This window comes from Cydia pomonella, chromosome 24, assembly GCF_033807575.1.
Source record: "Cydia pomonella isolate Wapato2018A chromosome 24, ilCydPomo1, whole genome shotgun sequence".
Classification (NCBI taxonomy): Eukaryota; Metazoa; Arthropoda; class Insecta; order Lepidoptera; family Tortricidae; genus Cydia; species Cydia pomonella.
Window position 1 is genome coordinate 3784844 of NC_084726.1, and position 15176 is coordinate 3800019.

The following is a 15176-nucleotide window of genomic DNA, read 5'->3' on the forward strand; positions in this document are numbered from 1 at the left end:
CAAATAATACAATGCGTAGGCAATTTTATTTTTTTCTATCCTACGTGACCAATGTTAGGTATCATAGATTTTTTTTATAAAATTAGAAATACTTATCCAAAACATTAAGTTTAAACGGCCCATACATTTAATACAACGTGCGTTGAGGCTTTCGTTTAATAGCCCCAGTAATTACGACCTTAAAATAATAGTACATTACGATACAAGTGCGAAAAATAGGAAATTCGAAACGAGTGGCGATAAATTAAAACACGACCGAAGGGAGTGTTTTAAATCGACACGAGTTGCGAATTACCTATTCGCACATGAATCGTACAACGTTTTACAGTACATATGGCCCTTTAAATGTTCGACACAGTAACGTAATATGCTACTTCTCGCACTAGTGCTATAAAGTAGCCCCATATGTACTGTAAATGTAATTTTTTATTTGATAAAAAATGTTTTATTATTTTATTACGGGAGCGGACAGCGATGTTGAGACGCGCATCAACAAGACGCAAGCAGCATATGCCCAGCTGAAGCCTGTAGGTTGGACGTTCACCGTGATCACTCGGCGTACGAAAATCAAACTGTTCAACGCTAACATCAAGTCGGTCCTGCTGTGCGGTTGCGAAACATGGCTTGTGAGATTTGTGAGGAAGGACACCACCGGCGTTTATAAACAAGTGCCTGCGCCGCATCCTAGGGATTTACTGGCCACGAACTATCTCGAACGTCAGATTGTGGCAAAAGACTGACCAGAAACCCAAGGGCAAGAAATCCTTGCAAGGAAATGGCGATGGATCGGACACACGCTCCGTAGATCTGACAACCACCTGTCCAAGCACGGTCTCCGCTAGGAATCGACTGGCATTAGACTCGGCTGGAAAGAGATGGAAGTAGCCGCTTAGGATCGCGCCAAATGGAAAATTCTTCTGCGAGCCCCATTTCCCTAATGACGGATAACAGGATTACATCATCATTACTTTATTACAGATTAATCATGTAAACAATAAATCATATTTCTATCTCTTACTGTAGAATGAAACCACTTAACGAACGTCGTACTGGGTCGTATAAACTCAATATTTTGGATATTTCTAGTTTTATTTCAAAAAGTTATGATGTAATTTTAATTTTACTCATTGGAAAACGTACAATCGAAGTCAGTTTAATAATATACTTCAGTAACAGTTCTTCAGAAAAAAAAAATCAAAATTCTATTCTTACCACTCAGGTAGGTAGTTAAATATCTTACAAAATATGAATGATGTTTTTTTCAGTTCTACGTATCATGTCATTACCCAATCCACACTGACTTTGAGAAACTGGACGAAATAACCATAAATGATGAAAAATACAAGCTTTTACGACCAAGTATCCACATAATAAAAGAAGAATCTGAACTCATGGGTAGAAAACATAGCAAACCATTTCCAAGACTTTGGCACCAATGGTCAAGCTCCAAAAGAAGTTTATCTGAAAATTTTCCAAATATTCGTCCATTACGAATACAGGAAAGAAATTATGGGTCTCCCAGACTAAAAGCGATTCGTTTTAGAGCTCTCTTAGACTTAAGAAAAAGTTTAAATGTACTAAATATATTACACAACTCTTATTCATTGCGGAAACAAGCAAAACCTGCGAATGCTACCGTTAATGGTACAGAAACTTCGAATATCTCTCGGAATGCTACAGAAAAAGTTATTGAAACTGCGAATGGTACAGAAGGTATTATAGTGTTCAGCATGTACTGTCCATTTTTGGGGCAGCTGCAGTTTGTTCGTAGATACAATACCGTTACGTATGAGCCTTTAGAATGGTGGCCATGGACCACTACTACTACAGTAAAACCTGCTCCATTAAAACCAACCAACACCACGAATACCAACAAGACCGCTTAATACGATTTCCTGCGTAACATTCCATTTTACACTGATCGCTGCTGTTTTCATACATATTTTTTCACGATAAATATTATTTTCGCTAAAGATGCGTTTTTATATGGTCCCTCCAAAATCTTAAGTGGGTTTTACTCTATTTCTTAAAGTTGTATTTTTTTTATACTATGTCGGTGGTAAACAAGCATACGGCCCGCCTGATGGTAAGCAGTATCCGTAGCATATGTACGCCTGCAACTCCAGAGGAGCTACATGCGCGTTGCCGACCCTAACCCCCTCCCGCCCTTCGTTGAGCTCTGGCAACCTTACTCACCGGCAGGAACACAACACTATGAGTACGGTCTAGTGTTATTTGGCTGCAGTTTTTTGTAAGGTACCTCCATACTTCCCCAGTTGGGCTCTGCTTTAGATCTGGAATGACATCCGCTGTGCTGTGACCTACCACACAAAGCGAGATGACATTCACAATGCCCATACCTCTCTTGTGGACGTAGTTTAAGGACGTGTCCGGGTCAGGTTTGTTGTTTGCTTAACCTCTAAGACGGAACAAAGTTTAAGTTTGTCTCTTAAGTTCATTAAGTGTGTTTTGCATTGAAATAACCTAATTACCTAATCAAAGAGAGTCTGACTTGGAAAATTCCCAGAAAAGGGGTCAAAGTCGCCCACGTACCACCTGCAGGCGCACAGTGGAAAAGGAGGCTGCATTATTTGGCCTCACCTGGGTTGAGCTGGAGGAGGCCACGCTGCACCGTAACGAATAGAATCCCTTCTTAGAGCCACATGTCCCTGATGAGGGATAACAGGATACCATCATCATCATCAATCAATTCATCATTCATCATTTGACGACCGATCTGGCCTAGTGGGTAGTGACCCTGCCTATGAAGCCAATGGTTCCGGGTTCAAATCCTGGTAAGGGCATTTATTCGTGTGATGAGCATGGATATTTGTTCCTGAGTCATGGGTGTTTTCTATGTATATAAGTATTTATAAATATTTATATATTACGAGTATATATATCGTTTTCTAAGTACCCTCAACACAAGCCTTATTGAGCTTACTGTGGGACTTAGTTAATGTGTGTAATAATGTCCTCTTCTTCTTCCTCGCGTTGTCCCGGCATTTTGCCACGGCTCATGGGAACCTGGGGTCAACTAATCCCAAGATTTGTAGGCACTAATTTTTACGAAAGCGACTGCCATCTGCCCTTCCAACCCAGAGGGTAAACTAGGCCTTGTTAGGATTATAGTCCGGTTTCCTCACGATGTTTTCCTTCATCGAAAAGCGGCTGGTAAATATCAAATGATATTTCGTACATAAGTTCCGAAAAACTCATTGGTACGAGCCGGGGTTTGAACCCGCGACCTCCGGATTGCAAGTCGCACGCTCTTACCGCTAGGCCACCAGCGCTTCAGCGCTTCGTGTGTAATTATGTCCTATAATATTTATATTATTAATATTTATTTATTTAATGAAAGAAATGTGCTATATATATCAACTTGGAAGACACTGAAACCATCCATGAGAACCCTAATCATCGGTGACAAGTGACAGTCGAGGTGACAGCGGTCGAAATGGCCACGGCTCAACTTGTCAAGGTCGCGGGGTTTTGGGAAACAGGTTTATTATTGATCCAATACACAATGTCACAATACTTTAGCAAAATAGGCCATTTAAATTGGAGGGTGCCCGGACGGGCGAGGTTTCAATTTCAATAGGAAGTATTACTGCAATGTTCTGCATCCAGTCTTGTGATGTGACCGTAGTTGTGGTACTTATAGTACGAATTTTCTATAATTAATTAGTGAGCCAATTTGCCGATATATAGCGTTGTACATAATAATAACATTATAATCAGCCCATTAAGGCAATCGTTTATTTTTAAGGGAATCAGATAGATATTAATTTAATTATTCTTCTTAGTAAAACTTACAGCTAGAGTAACTTAATTGCGAAATAGAAACAGTAAGCCAATTACAAGTTTCCACAGGTAGATAAATTGATATTTTAATACTTGCCGATAAAAATGTCGTTGAAATCTATTCGTTACGCGGTTAATGAAAATACTACGTTATAAATGATAACAAAATACCTAAACGAAAATAAAGGTAGTATATTATACATATTTAATCGCGTTTATTTCAACATACAGCTGCAAGATCGGTGATAGCAAATGCCAATCTCAATTTAAATAATGTAAAGTTAAAAAACTTAAGTAAGTCACCTGTTGTATGTAGTTGTGGCGTGTTCGAATAGACAATACATGTTTAAAAGACACACACAAACAAAACAAATGTCTATTCGAACACGTCACAACTACATACAACAGGTGACTTAAGTTTTTTACCTATAAAGCCTGACCAGTAATATATGATTACGCGCCATATTGCGGAATTTCATTGGAACTATTTTTACCCGACTGCCAAAGGGAGGAGGGTAATGTTTTTCGAGTGTATGTATGTATGTATGTCCGTTTCTTTGTGGCCTCCTGTAGCCTAAACGGCTTGATGGATTTTGATGTATAAGGTATCGTTAGATTCGTCTTGATTCGTTTTTTGGGGGTAACTCAAAAGTTATAAATAAAAAAAATATTATTATAAAAAACGCGGGGACCAACAGAGGGTTACTTATAGTCATTTTGGTTGTTGGTCCCCGCCTGCGATACTTACCATCAACAACAATATTCTTGTAGGCTTGTTTTCCTCTTTTTTAGTGTGCAGTCGGGTTTTTTGTTTTTTTTTTATTTTTATAATTTTTTTTACTTTTTTTCGTACTAAACTGAACTGTCACCATACATGAGATAACGGCGCCCTCTTGACAATGATCATATATTTCTGGTCGGGCTTTATAATATGTCGATATATTGCTCGCTTAGTGATAAACGGGGATAAGACGAAAAACAAGAAGTGTGGTAAAATGCGTTAAGATTTCTTCGTCAGCGCATGACACTTTTTTTGCAAAATTATTCAATCAATTAATTCGATTTTTGACCAACAAATTGTTACCTAGCAACAAAATACATAAGATATTAATTACGTTGATTAAAATCGCGCTGCCGGATTTGGCATTCTCAACGTCAATATGTCATTATTTCTGTTATAATTTACATAAGTACGAGTATCATATTATAATTGTCACCTTGGCTAGGCTCCCAGGACTCAAAGTTTGTTGTATAATTAGTTGTAATAGCATTATTTTCAATTTTGAATTTTCTCTTTTACTGACCGAGCGAGCGCGAAGCCCAAGCGTAGCGTCTCTAGTTCACTTTGGAAAAACATGCTTTGTATGTCTGGCTGTCTGACTGCTCTCCTTTACGGGAAGCTTATTTTGAATGTAACTAGCTATACGTTCAATTTATTTTTTAGGTACTCAAAGCAAGTATACCTTCTATAGAGTCGTCACATGCGTGCACCCGTAAGGGACAATTTATACGCAGCGCGATGAAATTTAAAGACACGTTTCCTGACAAAATACCAAAATCAACCTACGTAATATATTGGGTTCATTGTTGCCCGCCAAGCTTTGGTGGGCAACAACAATACGTCTTTATATGTGGTACTTAGGACTTTTCAGAAGTAGGCGGAATAGAAAAGTGAGACTATGAAAAGGACAAACAATAATAGCGCTTTCTCTGCTACTCCCACTGAAAGTTATATAAGACCATCACGTTCGGTCGTCTCCCCGCTCCCGCTTTTCACCACACTATTGTTCACCTAAGGTGTTTGATATGTTATGATCAGTGATCGGAACTATGGGAGTAAAACTTTAACAAAACTTGTTAAGCGGACATAAAATAGTGCATACAGCCCTAAAAATATTCATGTCCATAGGGATAGGAATAGTATAGTACTTACAGCCATAAAAATATTTACATTCATAGATATTCGAATATTTTTAAGGCACTCTTTTTACGTCCGCTTGATAAGTTTTGTTTAAGTTTTACTCCCATAGTTCCGATCACTGGTTATGATCTCTCAGCCGCCAACAGTGATATTTCTGGTTAAAACATTTTTTGTGTGGCTTGTATAATATAAATATATATTTATACTAGACAAATATACATAAATATATTTACGTACTTAGTTCGTCCCATATCTGAGGCACACATATTTATGATAAAAGCAAATACATGCCTTTACCAAGATTCGAATCCAGGACTAGCTTCCTAAGAGAAGTCCATAAGGAACCATAGATAATTAATGACCACGGTTTTTCACACATCACAACTTTATTTACGCCCGTAACTAAACAACGAAACAAATATAATTCTATACGCTTTACTTAGTTGATTAAAACGAGCAGTATATATAACCTGCGCGTGAGTGGATCTCTCATACGGCACCATGAAGTGGCTTTTGGCGTTCTGTGTGGTCGTCGCACTAGTTTGCACGGCGCTGGTAAGTAATATATATATATCATCATCATCACATTAGCCTTTCATTGCCCACTGCTGGGCATATGCCTCTCTTCAGATACGCCACTTGTCCCTGTCCTGAGCTAATCTCATCCAGAAGTGACCCACAGTCTTCCGAATGTCGTTCACCCAACAAGCCAACGGACCCTGGGGCCCATTTCTCGAACGGTATCGGTATTAGACTAATATGACTAGCCCACAACATTAAATCGTATGGGGTTTTTTTTTTATATTACGTCTGTGGCAAACAAGCATACGGCGCGCCTGATGGTAAGCAGTATCCGTAGCCTATGTACGCCTGCAACTCCAGAGGAGTTACATGCGCGTTGCCGACCCTAACCCCCTCCCACCCCTCGTTGAGCTCTGGCAACCTTACTCACCGGCAGGAACACAACACTATGAGTAGGGTCTAGTGTTATTTGGCTGCGATTTTCTGTAAGGTGGAGGTCTGATCTGGTGGTGGTGGTGGGTTGCTATGGCAACACACTAATAATATTAGTCTAATACCGTTTGTAAATGGGCCCCGGCGCTCCTATGTTGCGAAAGCGGCCACCATTCCGCTAACATTTTGGTCCACCTGCCATCACTTTGCCTGGCAACATGTCCCGCCCGATATCTTTTATGCTTGATAATGACGTCTCCTACGTCTCGCACTTTGGTGCGGCATCGGGTCGCGACATTCTTCACTCTGTCGTATTTATATATGTTACTAATTTTCATGTCGCTAACGATGTCACTGTAAATGTGATACTGACTTGTAAAAGAAAGATACTTTCGGTAAAGAAATGTGGAAGAAGCCTACTTTTTCTTTCCTTCGTTTTTTTTTCTTTTCTCCTTTTTAGTTTGGTGATGACGTACGTACGTGACATTCCTCACTCAGTCTTAAAAGTAAAATATGTATGTATTTACATAAAGTATTTTACAAATATTACCGATACACAATAGCAGTATTACATGGTCTGAAGAACTTAGCAGTAATAAAGGTTGTTCTACTTCTGACGACTCGTTAGGTACCTACTTACTCCTGTATGTATACGTTTTGGGTTCTTATTTTATTTTAGCCCTCTCACGATTGTATTTTGGAACCATTATTCCCGATTTTTCTCCTTGATTTCTGCTGGAATCTTGTGTAAATACTTACTACTCGCGAAGCTTAGGATTTTATTAATATAGACTTCTGGAGATTGTTCTGTAGAACCAACCTCTACCTGCGCTCAAGATTCAATTACAGTCCTTGTTCCTCTGAGAATTCTATTTTAGAACCCCAATCTGCCTCCTTAGTTTCTGTTTAGGTATTTTATGTCTCTTGTTTCTATTTCTCTCCTCGCTTTCTCCTCCTTCAGTCAGAATTGTCCTCAATGTATTTTTCCCCTTAATCACAGCTCTGGTATTTCATTACCTGTGTCCAAAATTCGTGTGTTTATATCTCCTTAGTTGTTTATAACGGAACAAGAGTGGACGCTGAAACCTCTTGTCCCTACGTTTTTTGCAATAACTTGACAGCTTGCTACTTGAAAAGGGTCGCTAACTCAATTTGGATGAAAATATCAAATTACACAACAAGACGTTCAAATAGCACTTAGTGCGCTTTCACAGATAGGGACCATTAATTAATTCAATTTTTTTTAAACCTGCGGAGGAATTTGTTGGCGAATAAAACACTCTTTGCTTAACCTAATGTGTGCGCTTACATAATAAATACATTATTTTCTCAAAAGAAAAAAATACCTACACTAAATGTACACCACGCCTTATTTCATTTATTATCACATTTTTTTCGATCCTAATAAGGAGAAAGGTGTCCCAAGTGACTTAAATATGTACACACTACCTTAATATTATATAGACAATAAGGTCGTGTATGTATATATTTGGCACTTTGTCCGTATCGATATTTATTACCTTGACTGTATGAATGTAACGGAATGGAAGGAACGAAAAATATTTGGAAATTTAGGGCATTTATTTTCTCCTAAAAAAATCGAAAGATCTCATAGTTAGGGAGGTGGCGAGCATTTCGGTATATGATTTGCACACGTTTCACATCGAGGTAGATTGCAGTTTACGTCAGTACGAATCGATTTAGTCCAGTCAATAATGGTCCTACGTCGCTGCGTTTTCGCGTTACAGCCGATTAAAGTTGTTAAAAAAAAAAGGGGTATCAAATTATTTGCACACGTCTGCCTCTGGGGTTCATGGTCACAAATATCTTGGAAACGAAGAAAATCGAGGAGGCAGACATTCAGGGCTCTGCATTATCATGGGACGGAGTTGTAAAAGTGTTTGAAAAAAAAACTCTACTAAGTCATTTGCACACGGTTCTCATTGCCCCCATTCGATTCATTACGACTCCGTGGATACGAAAAAACATTTGGCAGACACTTTGCTCACTGATATTTAACTTTATAACGGTTTGAAATGGACGTAATCAAGGGGAAGCGGGTATTGCATGTTATTATTGTGATTCTTTATAGGTTTATTATTATTATTTTGGGATTATTTTGCGAGGGATTCTCCCTATTAAAACGGGCGATGGTAGAGGCGCTTTGTACGTTATTTGAAATCTTTAGGCAGAGTACACATAGCGCACTTCAAATCGCACATTTTCCTAAAACGCGCTCCGATTTTTTCAATTATTATGTGTATCAAGCGCTTACACACTAAAATTACTCGAGAAACTTCAAAGACTCCAAATACTCCAATTACTCGAAATTCTCCAAAACTGTTGATGAGCGTCTCGGAGAACCTGCTCTGCAACCTCTGCTGTGTACAAAGCCTTACGCTTTCGAGACGTCCTTGTGGAAGTGCCTGGGAGCGCGAGAGAGAGGGAAAGCGTGCAAAATAAGAGGGAAGGCTGTCTCCTGTTTCTTTCTATTTACTTCTATACTACCACATGTATCTATAGATGTAGGTATACGCTATATACATTTAGGTACGCAATACGGAAAAGGTCGGAACTGGGTTATACCGTTCTCACTCATATTCCCAGATAAAAGAGAGACACTACGAAAGGAACTATGGAGATGTTTTATACCTGCGGAGCCGCAGTTAACAGGCAGAAGCCAAATATTTTGAAGAGTTTTGAAAATCGTTCGTATAGATTCTATTAATTATTTTCAATAATATTCAGTAGATGCAAAATTTTGTATTTGCAGCTTGGCGCGAGTGTCGAGTTGAAAAAAAAAAAAAAAAAAAAAAATTCAAATGGTCTGCCTTTGGAATATCAGGGGTCTGAACGTCTGCCTCATCGATTTTTTTCGTTTTCATGATAAATTGAAACATCAGTCCAAGAGGCAGACATGTGCGCATAATATAGCACATCTTTTTTTTTTTACATTTTTGAAGCGCTGTCAATAGACAACGCAGCGGCATCACGCTGGCAGACTATTTTTCCGTGGTCCTTTTCATTGTTTTTAATCGAACAATTCAAATCTGCCAAGTGTGCATTTCATATACAGTTTTTTAAATAATAAAAATAACTTAAAAAATTGAAAACTTCAAAAGTCAGAGCCCTGGATGTCTGCCTCTTCGATTTTTTGTGTTTACAGGATGACTGTGATCATCAGCCCCAGAGGCAGACATGTGCAAATAATATCGCCCACCTTTTTTTTTTTACATATTTGAAACGCTGTAAATTGACAACGCAGCGCCACCGTGGTGGCAGACGAGGTCCTTTATGTTTCTCAAGGTATCATTATTGCTATTAATAACGTCTGCCATGTGTGCTGATGATATCGAAATTTTGCTCGCCACCTCCCTAACTATCATGATTCTGAGTAGAAATAAAGTGAAAACGATATTCGTCTTTTAAAAGGCTTTACATACCTACATGTATCCTCTTCTTGGCCCCTCACTGCTGAGGATCGTGACGTCCTTCTGTTGAAGACCAGGTTCCTCCATAGGTTTCCATCTCTCGCCAAGCGCATGGCCTCGTGCAGTTTTAATTGCATAGGTGCAGTGATTTGAGCATATCATCTAGTAGGGGGAGGGCCCTGAGGTCTGGTACCTTCAACATTGTCCTTCAGAATAACTCTCTCCAGGTTATCCGGGAAGCGACGTGAGAGATATCCGAAGTGTATGAGAATTAGGTCCATGGCCTAATTGTCATCGTTGACAACATAATATGCGTCCATAGCATGCGTAAGAAGCTGGACTTGAACACCTGGACCAAAAGCGCCTTCAAGGAAGTCTCGACCTAAGTCATCCTACGCATACACATATAACGACCAAGGGCAGCTTTATTGTGCACAGTGCGACCGGACATTTAAGTCTAAATTCGCGAGCCATAAACGTGCTCATCAGAGGAAATTATAAAGGTCACCGTTATCGGACTAGGTTGAAAGGGTTGAAAAGTTTAACGACGAAAGCAGGTTAAGGGGTAAATCTGTCATATCAGTGGAAATACATTTATTGCTGGACAAATAGTATAAATACCTACCTAAATTATCTCTACAATTAACACAATCTGTACCTAATTTTATCTCCATTTCAGGGTCAAGATTACCACAGCCGCTATGCCGAGCTAGCGTCCCCAGTACCCAGAAACGTAGATGTACGTCAACTGGTCGACACCCTAAGATCCGCTCAAAGGGACTAGGTCCCTACAGTACCACGGCGTCCGCCATTTTGTTTCAATCCACCATCTTGAATCCGTTATTTGTCACCGTGGTTTACTTCTATTTGGTTATGTCCCACTAGATGTAAAATTTGAAATTTATATTTTAGTATGTAAGTAGATATGTTATTGTTATTGGCGATGTTTTTGATGTATTTGTATTTATTGTATTAAAGTTACGAGGTGTGCTTTAGTCGAACAAATGTATTGTTTTCTTTTTAAATCATCTCGACTTACTAAATCTAAAGTTATAAAAACAGATTTAGGTTCTGATTTGTCTTTTTCGAAAGCTTTTTCGAAACATTGGCAATAGTTATTTGTTTCACAAAGGTTCAAAGTTTTTGTTTAATCCCCTCGTGTTAATTTTGACATGCGAGCAAGCGAAAGATTCCGAAATTCTCTCGCTACGCTCGTAGTAAAAAAAAAAACTTAAGCGTTGTGGTTGTTTCAAGGCACGCACGGGGGTGAACAAACTTTGTTACCAAGTGAAACACAAAATGTACACCACACCAACGCGAGGAAAATACGAACTGTAATACATTATAATCAAATCAATATGAACGCTATTAAATATAATAATTCAAAATAACCACATAAAAGTCAACTCTACCATCATCAGGAAACAAGGTGATGTAAGTATGTTCAAGGTGATGTAAGTATTTTCAAGGTGATGTAAGTATGTTCAAGGTGATGTAAGTATTTTCAAGGTGATGTAAGTATGTTCAAGGTGATGTAAGTAACTGAAAATGACATATAAATTACAATACAGTAACTTAAGACTTTATCTCGGAAACTACAGAGAAAATTCTAGTCTGGTACTGTAGCAACATTAGTCTTCCTTAAAAACGCCCTGAGAAATAAATATAAGAACTACCTAGTCCTTTAGGGCTATAATCGCCCAAATCTAAGAAAAAAAACCGAAATTCTCGCGGTTTATTTTGTTATTTGAAAAAGTTTCGCTCGGCGCTCGAGGTCATAAACTTGAATTATTCATTGAGCCAACATCACAAATCTGCAAAAAATCAGAACAACCGGATTTGATGCAAACGAGCCCCATTGCAAAAGGCGACAAAGTTACTGGATTAATATTGAACTTAAAATCTTTCATATTGAATTGACTGTCAAATGTATACTGAATATTAACGTCTCCTTTAAACAGCTTATCAACTTCAACGTTTACATCAAAATGTACTTTTTTACATAAATCATAAAACTGAAATACGTTTTATATATTATTTAACGTTGAGTACATCGAAAAGTTCCTCTTAAGGCCGCAACCACATGAAAGTAGCACGGTATTTACCTTTGTCCTTTGGTGTGGTCACGCCCACGGCCTACAATGCAGGCCAACAGACGGATTGAAATACGTAAAGCCTTGCTGCTAATATACTATACTTATTAATTCAATATTAAAGTACTCGTGATACACTTTTAACACGGTGAATGGTGCAAACATATAAATAATGAAGGCACTGCAGGAATACGGCGACAAAGGGAAAACAAGTTATCGCAACACCCGTTCAAAATTCGTCTCTTTCTTCTTCCAAATCTGATTGCCGTACCTACCATAATTATAGTCGTAGGATAGGTTGGTTGATAGTGTGTTAGTGGTATTATATAGCTTGGGGTCGGCTCCACGACTGCCCACAAAATAGATGTGATTTGAGGCTTTCTTATTTACTGCCCGAGGTGTGTATACTATTTTTCACTTCTTATGCTCTGAAAGTGGGTCGTTGTTGTTCTAAAAAGTGCGCATAAAATGATACGTTTCCGCTCTAGAGCACTCTACTTTCTATGCTCATTTTATTCTTTTTTTTACGTTAATCAATTAGAATTTTGGTGTTAATTGGTTTTGTTGCACAATTTCCATTCTGATAATTATACTTTTACTTAAATTGTTAATTTAGAATATCCTCAAGAAATACTGCTGAAGTTTATACTTAGCCGTGTTTTTTAAATACACATGTATTTTACTTTCCTCGTATTTGAAATGAAAAGTAGTGCTTAAATCGGGTAAATGACACAATTTCAGTTTCGGACCATTGGTGCTCTCACTACGTTCGAGCGCTAAGCTAAGAACCTCGACAGAATGGGTGCATTTCATCCTTCTACTATTCTACGGCCGTTAAGCGGCAACGTCGTTTTGGGTAGCGGGTCGAAAGTTGACGCTTCCCGGCCCAAGGGCAAAAATTAAATAAAACGCACGTATTTATTGCTGTTTAATCAACATATTTGCGGCGCGAAGGATACAGCCGCTCATAGTTGAGGTTGACGTCGGACGGATGGTTATTCGGCGCTGACTTGCGCCCCAGCGGGATATAGTCGTAAGGGACCTAAAATGATAAGATTAAAAAATAATATTACATGAAAATCCAGAAGATACAATACAAACATAGCTATAACATCGGTTAGTGCATAGCTTAAATACAGAAAGTACATAAGGTCCTAGGATCAAAAGGTCAGTATCGCGGGAGACCATAGGCCTACCGCGAAAATTGAAATTTCGTTCACTGCTATCACTCTTGCAACTATCACTCTTGCTTATTCGAGCGATAGAAGGGGATATAACTATTTTTAGATTTTCGATTTTTGCGGTAATCCTTAGGAATACATTTGTATGCAGCTTACTTCGCCGGCTCAAGGTTCTGGGGGACTAGTATTTCAATTATACAAAAGAGTTTGATAACCCCTGCCCTCGTAGCCAACATGCCAATCGTTAACGCTCCTTAACGAAAAAAACGCTGTCATTGTCACGCTGATATGGAAGATGGGTAGACAGATGACTACGCTACGCTACGGAGCGTTAACGATTGACATGTTGGCTACGGAAGCTCAAGCTGGATTACATCCTAGTCAAACTACCACGAGTCAGATTCGCAATGAATAGGTTAAGTTGGTTGACAGTGGTATCATAAACCCACCATGTCAAACCATGCCTGCGGCGATATCATGGTCGCATTTTTATCACTTTACTTGTTAGAACGTGACAGGCATGATGATAGGCGATACAAAACCGGACAAGTGCGAGTCGGACTCGCCCACCGAGGGTTCGGTACTTTTTGGTATTTATTGTTATAGCAGCAACAGAAATCCATCATCTGTGAAAATTTCAACTGTCTAACTATCACGGCCTGGTCAGATGGACAGACGGACGGACAGCGGAGTCTTAGTAATAGGGTTTTACCCTTTGGGTACGGAACCCTAAAAACCGATCATCTTAGCCCTACTGGTCGCAATTATTAAGAATTAAATATAGACAACTATGTAGGTAATGTTTTCCTGACTAACCTAACAAGTTTAGGGTTTCTACATAGAGACTATGTAAAGACTTAATAAGGGTGTTTTTTACGATGATGTTACTATTTTCTGCAATATTCTTTGGCACAATAATATGTTAGCTTATTTTTGTTTGCATTATACACGGTGGGCCCATATAACCCGACTGATTTTATCGATCTATAAGAATACATCAAGAGACCACATTTAGAGACTAAGTAAAATGTCATACAAAGTTATCTGAAATCGGTTTTGTTTTGAGATAATGACAATTCTTGTGAAAATTTGTTTCTGTAAAAACGCCTTTTGGTTGCTACGCTGCACTATTTGATTTGGCTTATACTGACAGACATTAAAGTATTAAAGGAAACTCGCAATTTTTTTGTAAATAAAAGAAAACTTAGCGAAAGTGCAATGTTTTTTTTTTCGCCAAGATAAAAAGAAATAACATGTGTACAGAAAACACGCAAAAAAAAATTGCCCAATTTGACCAAAAGTTATATAATATTTTATGCTTCTCATGACCTCAGAACGCGTGGTTAAAATCTGTCGGGTTATATGGGCCCACGCTGTATAAGGAAAAATAATCTGCCAAAACAGAATGGGAATATGCAAAAACATTTTATCAGTGCCGTTTTAAAAGAATTCTTATATCCATGCTTGTATTTGCATCTTCTTTAAATTCGATTCCCAATCGTGAATACGAAATGCTATCAAAAAATAAAACGCGTTACCTGCGGAACCGCTCTCACGATACTCATCAGTATCAAGATACAGAAGATAAAGAAATTCATTTTCAGTTTCCCCAGCGCGCAAACATACGCGGCGCGACCTACTTTTACTCGTATAATGTTATATTTCCATTTTGAATTTATGACTTGAATTTAATTTCCAAGTGTTTTACGATCGATAAAGATTGGAGTCAAAGTTTAACAAGTTATGCGAAATATTATTAAAGAAAAAATTGTATTTTAAGCTTGCACAGATT

General features: G+C 38.4%; 3 long non-coding RNA genes across 3 annotated transcripts in view; 1 reads left to right on the forward strand and 2 right to left on the reverse strand.

The window, feature by feature from the left end:
* Positions 1-15176, reverse strand: part of LOC133531232 (uncharacterized) — a 452362-nt gene that overhangs the window by 88191 nt on the left and 348995 nt on the right. The window lies entirely within an intron of this gene.
* LOC133530985 (uncharacterized) lies at positions 5349-11115 on the forward strand. Its single transcript, XR_009801422.1, has 2 exons — positions 5349-6280; positions 10790-11115. It is a non-coding gene; the product is annotated as an uncharacterized LOC133530985 (long non-coding RNA).
* On the reverse strand, positions 13119-15175 carry LOC133531119 (uncharacterized). Its single transcript, XR_009801465.1, has 2 exons — positions 14923-15175; positions 13119-13245 (listed from the first exon to the last, which is right to left on the reverse strand). It is a non-coding gene; the product is annotated as an uncharacterized LOC133531119 (long non-coding RNA).